This window comes from Varroa jacobsoni, unplaced genomic scaffold (assembly GCF_002532875.2).
Source record: "Varroa jacobsoni isolate VJ856 unplaced genomic scaffold, vjacob_1.0 scaffold_1479, whole genome shotgun sequence".
NCBI classification, from domain to species: Eukaryota; Metazoa; Arthropoda; class Arachnida; order Mesostigmata; family Varroidae; genus Varroa; species Varroa jacobsoni.
In genome coordinates this window covers 7,857-15,364 of record NW_019214381.1, presented here as the reverse complement: position 1 = coordinate 15,364, position 7,508 = coordinate 7,857, and the positions used below count along the sequence as shown (strand labels likewise).

At 38.8% G+C, this 7,508-nt stretch overlaps 2 long non-coding RNA genes across 4 annotated transcripts in view; one reads left to right on the top strand and one right to left on the bottom strand.

Moving 5' to 3' along the window:
* The window catches only part of LOC111270510 (uncharacterized), an 8,547-nt gene extending 7,075 nt beyond the window's left edge, over positions 1-1,472 (bottom strand). Inside the window, exon 1 of the long non-coding RNA XR_002686326.2 lies at positions 112-1,472. This is a non-coding gene — a long non-coding RNA (uncharacterized LOC111270510). The remainder of the gene's footprint in view (positions 1-111) is intronic.
* Positions 1,473-1,694: 222 nt separating this feature from the next.
* LOC111270511 (uncharacterized) lies at positions 1,695-7,001 on the top strand. Of its 3 annotated transcripts, none has more exons than XR_002686329.2 (3): positions 1,695-2,929; positions 3,206-3,484; positions 6,301-7,001. It is a non-coding gene; the product is annotated as an uncharacterized LOC111270511 (long non-coding RNA). The 3 variants fall into 3 exon arrangements; XR_002686328.2 differs by having other exon boundaries at positions 1,695-3,034; XR_015314961.1 differs by having other exon boundaries at positions 1,695-3,484.
* The last annotated feature ends 507 nt before the right edge of the window (positions 7,002-7,508 follow it).

The window sequence follows — 7,508 nt, the reverse complement described above, 5'->3', positions numbered from 1 at the left end:
GATCAACGAAGTTAGTCATTATGATTGTTATGTGAGGTACGATGTTTTGCCCTCGAGGCAGGCGGATGTATTGGATAGGGTAAAACACGCACTCAGCGACCTGTTACCTACCTCTAAAGATCGAATCTAGACTGTCTCGCTCTTCAATATAACAATACTGGTCGGTAACACCGATGCCTATTTATATGTCCTGCTGAGATCAGTTGGAAACTCACAGCATGTATGAACGCCACTTTTTGAATTTGCCGCCATTGCCTGTACTCATTTAACTCACTAGTATAAATGGCAATAACACTTTGCCAGTAACGGATTACAAATATAAAATGGATCACTATCTTTTTTTTTATCGGTATAATAAATATCATCTAATTTGCCCGACATAAGCCATTTCGAGTTCGGATAAATATAGAAGCGGTCAAGGACAATTGCTTTTTTGCTACTTAAGCGATGAGCGAAACTAAGGGCTTTTGAAGCTAATCAGGGCACTTGCTACCCGACAAGTACGAACACGACCTCAAACAGTCAAATTGTCTCTCAGCTGTCCTAATCATCGTAGAGGGATTCCATACGTGAAAGAGAATAGAGATTTGAAATATAAAAAAAATTTATATGTCGAATGCAGTCCAGTCAGTTTTAATGCAGTCTGGAATCTGTTTAAACCGCCTCCAGGCAATGATTACGTGATTAGTCAAGGGATACAAATTTGTCCACATCGTAAGCGTATACTCCGTTATCTCAATATAGACACTCGGTATTGGTGTTATGGTAAGTGTATTACACTACAACAAATGAATATAGAATTTTCCCTAAGGAGTAAGGTTTATTCGCATAAAAGAAGCGTCGATCTGTTTTCACGTCAATATGCACATAATAATATGCACATAGAGCCAATATTACTTTCACCACAAATATTCTGAAAAGTCAAGCACCGCCATCACTTTCTTGTATATACTTTGACATGCTTAAATATATAAAGATAATTAAATTACGTTGAAACAGAGCTCTGGCGTCATGAGCTACACCGAGACTCAGTGGAGCAAGTAACACCAGCTCGGAAAAATTGGGCAGCTTTTCGTAGGAAAGAAGTTTGGGCCTTGCATTTGGAGAGGGACGAAAGAAGGCTCTAGGGGAAGCGTACGCTCTTTTGCAGCTGTTACCACCTGCAGCCGCGTCATTCCTCGCCACGACAACGGAAATCTGGTGGTCTTTGACCCCTTGAAAGCCTTGGCACTGTGCTTCTATACTAAACGACTAGTACCCTCTTTTGGAGTTGACCCAATATGACTTATGTATTTGTACGTCTACATAAACGAAAAAGGAAAATCCACATGGACGACAGGATTCATTATGCAAAAATCGTTCCATGTAGTAGGTACAGAGTATAAAAGAGGTCTAAGTTTGCTCGAAACCTGTTATACAAGGCACTGATATAGATTCTTTCAGCGAATAAAATCTATAAATAAACCTAATTTTAAGATCTAAATTAACTTCTTTCCCTTTTTATGATATATGTGTCGTATAATGAGATTCCAAGTTTGTTAAATCTGAGTGCAGACAAGACGAATAGCCTGTCAAGGTAAAAATATTTCTAATGTCAATAGTTTATTTCGTGTTTGTATTCTCTCTAGTATCTTATTTACTACCAGTAGAGGATTTTTGCATTTCTATGGTTTTGAAAGCTATCTATAGCTTTACCAATACCTATATCAGAGGTAAGAGAGCTTGGACCCAGCTTGGATTAAACATGCTTTTTATATATATTTTCATTGCGACGATGTGAACAGAGCAATACTGATAATTAAAAAAAATCCAAACAAGAGAAGCCACATATTAATATTACGTCTTATTTAAGACAACCTATTCAGATTTATTTAAGAGATCCTATCAGATATAAGATGTGCGCTTTCGTGATTCACTAACCTGAATTACACTGCGATAAGACAGCCTTGTTTTGACAGACAGAGTTTCATGTAGAATACATTTTTAAGATGTCACACCACGGTATTTAATCCTTTGTTAATTTTACCAACGACATTTTAAAACGAACGCTTTAGAAAAGTTGATAATATGAAGCAAGGAGCTTCTTGATAGAAAAATGACAAAAATATATAAAGCGTAGTAGCTGCATTTCATGATTCACCTGGTTTAACCTTAGTTCTTTGGATCTAGAAAAATACGGTATCAAAAGATACGTCTACTTTATGGTCAGCATTCCTTATGAAAAAGAATACGAGCAATACGTTTTATTTCAACTTTCGTTAGTACACTTGAATACGTTATTTTGAAAACATTTATTCGTTTGTGTTTTGCGAACTGTATATATTTACGAATACATTCTTTCGTTTACGTCTTCGGTTTGTGTTGCTTTGATTTGGTACCAGAAAGGACTAGTCTCCTCCCAAAAATTTCCGACTGTTTATAACGATTTTGAGGTGATGCAATACAAATCTTTACTTTCAGCTTGAAAAGCCCACTAAAAGGATTCCAAACTTTTTCTTTTTATTAACAATGCATATTGGGTAGTTTGCACCATGACCAGATGCAACTGTAAACTTTCACTCGTCAACAAATAGAATACTACTTTGTGGATACGGCCGCTTCCCCCCTGGCATTTACTTAAGAAGCCGAGAGCTTGGATGTGTGTATATTTTCTCGTTCACGGCTGCGCTCAGCTGTGAGCAGGGGGCGCCTAGGTAAGAGGCCTATATCGTTTTGGTCGTCACCAGTGCCCTTCACAGAGCAACTTCAGCAGACTGCTATTAGCTACTGTAGGCACCAATAGTGAACCGGGAGAGAAGGACTAGACGTAATAACAGCACCAGCTACACCAATAGCGTCGAAGAGCAACCGGGCAGGATGTCTTCGGTAACAAATTTGAACGGGTTTGAGGCAGTGGTCGTGATAGTCGGTTTCCTATCCCCGCAGACAGGTAGAAACCCGGAGACGGCGACCACATATAGTAGTACCCATATACATACAACATATATATATATATATATACGTTCGTACATGTTGTTATCGGAACTGTTGCTTGGTGAGTGTTGGTCGGAACGCAAGTGACTAATTGACTGCTATTGCCTGCTGGCTGGGCCGCTTGCCTAGGCTGCCTGGCTCACATACTTATAGTCTGTCTATTTGTTTGTACCGATTTCCTTTGTCTGACTGATACCCGCCTGCGCCGATGCTTCGCGTCGTGTGGGCTTAGTTGCGCAGAACAGTGTCGCCACTGTGCTGTTACTCGTGCTACCAGTGATGTTGATCGTAGTCGTGGCGGAGGTGAGCCGCCGTCGATCGGCGCTCCTGCTCTAATGTACGCTGTCCTCGCCATAGCGACCATATGGCATACGGTTATTGCAAGGGCACGGCGATGCAGTATACTTTAGGTTCTAGCCAGCTCGAGGCAAGAAGTAAACAAAAATGAAAACAGAAAAGTCATCTAAAACATCCGAACGTTCCACTGTCACGGAACAAACGTCTTCCAGTCGTATGTTTAACCTATAGCGTATTGAATTACTGATTTACGTCGTATGAGTCCGATTAATTATCGGCGGCCTGGGAGAGGGCTTTACTTATTTGAATTAATTATTTTCTGAAAATAGAACAATATCATATTATGAATATATAATGCTACCTGTAATATATAATTTGAAAACTGTACTAAAATGAGGCCGAACACATTTGGGGGCTTCAGAGCATCAAGTTTATGTTACAAATACCCATGCCTATTAACGATTTAAGTATTTATGTTTAATTTAACGCAAATGGTGATTTCTTAGTTGCTCTACTAAGTTCTGAAATCTCGTTCTTTCCTTAATTAAAACTCGTGAGTCCGGGTTGCTATGCCGATGTGAGCACTTACTTGAAAAACCCTAAAGGCCGCAAAAACCCGCAAAAGAAACGTCCACCAAAAGTCCAGAAAATGATAGTAAATCACTTTTATTGATGAAAATTTAAAAACCCTTATCGAGTGTGTTTGCTCAACAAAGAAACGAGCGGTGCCTGGAGATCTTATTATCTACCCTCTTTGCAAAGTGCTTCAACTATATAAATACAATGCTTGAGCTTAGAGTTTTTAAAGATTAATTTTTCAATTCAGTGAAATTGCGTCATTTACATTATGCCACCCTGGCTGACCCTTTATCCCAAAATACTCCTTGTCGTTTGCGGAGGGTTCTATATATCTGACTATACATAGTCAGATATATATATATATATATATATATATATATATATATATATATGTAAACACCTGAGTTCACTGAGTGATCGTTTGCAACATGATGGTCTTGCTAAACAAAAATCATCATATCGATGCTCGAAGCTTATCGGGCGAAGAGATTCTAGGGCGAAGGGAAATTTGAGTGAAACTGTATCCGGCATATACAATAACCCATTTTCCCTGTTTTTGCGGTTGAGATTTATTTTCTTGCTAATAGTGGGTCATATATTGTAGTTTGTTAAGGATATTTATGATAATATTACATGGGGACTATTCATTTATATGTAATCTTTGTTTTGTCTCCTCTGCGACGCTTATAGACTTATGAGGTTAATATATAATAAATAATAATAATACCAATAATCTTTAGGGCCCTGGGTCGATTAAAGGTCATAGTTTTTCTGCAAGATCTAAGTTCTCTACAACGTGTTTCGCTTTGTTCGCAGCCTGAAACGGAAAGGGGCGAGGTTACTAATTGTCCTGATTAAACATTTCAGAACTACAGCAACAACAACAGCGATAACAAGGAATATTTTCTTAAGATATACTAGCATTAATACAAAAGGTAGTTTCTGTTTATAACGGAGGAAGTTCTATGAAGACTGGATAGCTTACAGGTTGTCGGGGTCGAGGTCGGGCACTTCACATGTTGAGGCACTCTACAAAAGGCTGACTGTTCGGAGGTTGAACCAAACACACGGATATAGGACCGACTCTCTTTTCTATTATTGTAATCTTTCTCTAGAATTTGAAATGTCCTATGATTGTCTTTATTGTTTCGACAACTTGAATATAGTACTATAAAAGAGACCTGAGTTACAGTATTATATTGTCTAGTATTTATTGTAATTTTAGTAAATTTGACAAAAATCTGAATTAAGGGAAATCGGGCAGTTCGTGTCGTTTCCTAGCTGTTAGTATGGCGTATAAGCATATTTGAGCAAAGTAGTAACATGGGCATTAAATTCTTTTTTCAGTATGCGAAAAAACACATATATATATTTTTTTAAACATCTTTAGGACGCGTATGTATACGTCGATGGTGCGCAACCCGACCCAATATAAGTTGTTTTGTCGGATCGATCGATGTCTGAATGTATTTTTCGATGGTTCGCACTCGATGGCCCCTACTCAGAGAAGAAGCCCAGATGGGCGCATTCACTTCGTCCATTTGGTGCATAGAAGGAGCCCGTTCATATTCTTCGTGGCTCCAATTCGGGGCTACTCATCAGACTAGTGACTGTATACTTCTTCAAAAATGTTACTTGACTCAATAAGTTAAGCGCGTTTCGCTTGGCCCTACTGAATGTAATTGTATAAATATTTTATACGCCTATATCTACGTTAAGCTTAAATAAATTATGAAGCTTGTATTTTGTACTCGAAATATTTAAATATCGTTTAATGTAAACGCCCGTCAAAAACTATACCTGCTTCACCAGAACTGGATTTCTATGCATGTTAGCAAGACTTGTTATGATTTTGTAGTGATGAAACAGCATACTTTGCTGCATTGAGACCATATGTTGTTCTCTGAGAAAGTCCTTTATTATTAATGTGCAGAATACGTATATTATACTGTGAACTCAGGGAACTGAAGGATGCATTGTTGGACCGAAATCGACTTATGTCGAACACGCTTTGATCAGTTCATTTGACCTAAACAGAAATACTTTTAACAATAATAGCCAGAATATTATCTTTGTGGTCTTCATAAAAATAAATGGCATTTGCAAACTTAAAAATTCACATGGTAAAATTTTGTCACAAGCAAAAGTCGTTTACAGGAAAATAAGAATAGGGGCTGAAAAATGTCAATTTTTACAAACAGTACTTTTCTTTTTGCGAATGCAGTATGCCGCATAATTACTAAAAAATGAAGTATCTTGAGCTTATCGTTTGAGTTTTTAAGTAATTCCAATGCGTCTCAAAGGTTCTTTACTTACCTCTCTAGGGAAAATAGTAGGTTGCACGTATTGCACCGTATATCATTTCCATTCTTGCCGCTTCGGTATGATTACTCTAATCCGCTTTCAATGAGCGTTCACTTAGTTGTATTTTTCGTTTTCCTCTTTATTTAGGAATATGCCAGGACATTGACATCAACTATTTAGCTTAGGCTCACCGATGTGGCCAGCGAATAGGTTCATCCATTTTTTTTTTCTGTGAGAGCTGCCGGCTTCTCGGCATCTGTGATGACGCCCGCGAGGACGAACCGATCGGTACCTTTCATAGGCCAAACGGTCGGTCAGTTCCTATACATCGTAAAAGTGATCAAAGAAGAAGAAGAAGAAGAAGAAGTCTAAAAGAAGCAGCTTCTACCCTGACACCACCATCGCAACTACTTACGACGACTACCTGCCTGCTTTTAAACAGGGACTATAGCGTGCTGCTGGGCTCCGCCGAAGATTCCGCTGAGATTCGGAGAAATGGGTCTACTCCGCCTCCCGAACCTTATAGGTGGGTATATCGCTCCAACGGTCAATAGCCTTCCGGTAGTCGCCATCTAAACAGTCGAATGGTTTAGAGGCTGAATGATTCAGGACCCTCAAACTATCACAGAGGGTATCGGGGTACAATCGTCATGTTCTTTTGTGAACTTTCTACATTACATGCACGTACCACTGAACAAAGCCATGTGTCAAAAGTTAAGATGTCTATACCTAACACTAAAAGCTTATACAGAACTGTTTGAGCACCGTAAACTCCAGCGAAATGAAACGAGGATTTTGTATAAAGGTTTTTGTATGTACCAATAAAGACGCCCCTCCTCCGCGACTGCTTCGAAATGTTTTAATCTGGATGCTAAACTGCTTACAAATCAATTTCATAACTTCCTTCTTTGACCTCACGAACAACTTTATAGTAGTAGTAGTACTGAGTGCTTGAGGCTGATACGTCCAGGCTGGTTGATGTTTCGCCCATATGTTTTTCACACAGAATATAATTCGTTTTAGCTGGTTAAATTTTCCAAAGGTCCTGCTTCCAGTAGAGGCTCAAATTATCAAAAACCCAGTCTTGGACTGAATGGGCTTTCCAAAGGGGTTTTCGGCTTGCCGAATAAGAGATGGCGTTTCGTTCGATACAGCGTTGAGTCGCCGTAGTTCACCATTGTTTCTCACTACATATTGTTTGTAACCGTTTCGAATTTACATGCTTTTTGGGGGGCGATAACAGTACGAGTTTATAATTCTTAGAATATGACCGTACATAAAAGGATATAACCAACCAAATAACCTCAATGAAAGCAGCCTTATATCCGCTCGAAAAACTCGCTCCTAATTTTCAC